Here is a 2,300-nt window from a genome sequence, read left to right as displayed (position 1 = left end):
TGGCCAGGATGCATTAAAACTGGACGGCATTCACAAATACTTACAAAGAATAAGCCAATATGAGGAGCAGGGTGTACATTTTCTGTAATAAATGATGAGGAAATAAGAGGTCATCATATCAAAACAATAAAGATGTAGCTTTAATTCATCTCCCTAAACCTTGCCAGTCTGCCTCATTCACATGGCTTGTGAATCACTCCATACATCTGTTTGAGGACTAATATTTATTTAATTATGTTATATTAGCAAATTAGGTAATTTCAAAGTAACCTAAAGCAGGAGTGTTCAGAAGGATGGAGCTAACCAGCTATTTAATGATACAAATATCTGAGTAGATTTTGAATGAGAGTCAGAGACTTATTGGCAGGGGAGCTTCTTGGTTGTTTTAATTGTATTTAATGAGGTGGTGGTGAGGTTGGGGGGATACAAAGAATCAGCAATGGTGGCCACACCGGTAATCAGAAATAACTACAGAGTTGAAAATTACCTTAGAAGTGAACAGTTCCTTTACTGAGCCAGTGACTTAATGTCTGTCAGAACTCACTGAATCTCGTTGTTGCTCCATGACCACAGTACCACTGACAGTACCAGTCTGCATCTTAAGGCCCAAGAAATTGTGCCTTTATTCTTTAAAATTACAGGATGAGCTTCTTTGGAGCTTACCTTTATGAGCCACTGAGAGGCTTTACTTTGCAATACAGAAAAACAAGAACATCCCAGTTCACATGTTTAGAACTTTGTTCGTACCACGAAGAAAGATGATATCGAGCTGAGTCATGTCTCTGTCATTTGGAAAAAGGCCAGATGGGGTGGATGCCTCCCCATACCACCTTTCTAGACGCACCCCTGCTTTTTGGAGCCAGAACCTCGCTGTAATGGTTTTTAGTTTTGTGGATTTATGACTCCTTTTGGTTTTTTGTATTATTTGTTACTTTGATCATTTGTCACATATAATTCTTTGATTGTGCTGTCTTGTGTAGTCTTCGTCATTGTGTTAGGTTACTTCCTGTCGCCCACACTACCAATCCTCGGAGTATATCTGAGAGAAGAAAAAGCATAATAGGACCTGTTTAAAGAGCAACACTCCTTAGTAACAAATTGGTAAAATTAAATCCTGCAATTTGGTAATGAAAAGCTTAAACACCAAAACCAAGGTGTGAGTAGCAATAAGTTAGGATGAGTATAATTGTTGCTGCACTAACTATCGGATTAATTGTAGCTTAGTGCATCTGTAGCAATTGCAGCAGGATAACTGAGGAGGACACTAACTTTGGATCACGTGAGTTTATGTATGTCAGACTTTGGGAAGTTCCCCCTCATATGTCTCTTTGGAACTTAAAAAGAGTTCACTGTTCAGCTTGAGCAGCCTGATCTCGCTCGAAAATTGCAAAGCAAATGGAAATATGTCACAGTCAGTGACCCAAACTGTGTGGGGAGTTCACATTTACTTCTGCACATAGAGATAATATCTTTCCTGTTTTGTACATTATACCATCAAAGACAGATAACTTTGAACTTTTATAACTGTGGTTACATTTCCCTTTGAGTGTGCTGTGTGACTGGTTGCAATTATGCATACTCAGTGCACGGTGGGACTTAAAGTAGGTTGTTTATGCTGAAATTTGTTGTGTACCTGTGAAGGTAACCCAGTGTATAGGTTATAATTATACAGTACATGATTGCCTCTTGCAGTACTATTTTAAATGTACATTCACTTTTTTTTGTTTTAAATTAACCATGCATCTTAGCTTATAACCTCTATTTTGTGACATGTGACTCCAAGTACACCTGCACCTGCATAAATGCACTTTTTGAAAAAATGAAATAGCAAAGAGAGTTGAACCAAATGCCCCCCTCGTGAAGCTTAGGTTGCTCATCCAGCTCATTTCATCAGGAGGAATAGAGCTGCTGCTACATCGAGGCCCTGTCTAAAAAAAGCTGTGATTCTCATATAGCTACTGTAGTAGAGTCCAAGGATAAAACAGTGTTGCAGATTTTGATACTTCAGATGAATTCAAATGCATCCTCAAGCAGAAATAGAAATAATGTCTGGTGTCGAATTGGCAGTGGCCCAAATAAAAGATTAAATCAATTAAATTCAATTAATGCAGGTCAATAATTTTTCACTGTTTGTTTTCTTTAGGCTGTGCTCTTCAGCATCACTGACATGCTCTGATATGACCCAGCTCATAAAAAATATTTTATTTATTTCCTTCCAAATAAACCTTCAGCTGTTGTGATTCACATAGAGATTCTGATTGTTTGATATTTATTTGTACACATTTATATGCTGTTTTATT

This window comes from Pundamilia nyererei, unplaced genomic scaffold (assembly GCF_000239375.1).
Source record: "Pundamilia nyererei isolate P.nyererei 1_Seehausen unplaced genomic scaffold, PunNye1.0 scaffold00087, whole genome shotgun sequence".
Taxonomy (NCBI): domain Eukaryota; kingdom Metazoa; phylum Chordata; class Actinopteri; order Cichliformes; family Cichlidae; genus Pundamilia; species Pundamilia nyererei.
Note: the sequence above shows the minus strand (reverse complement) of the source record.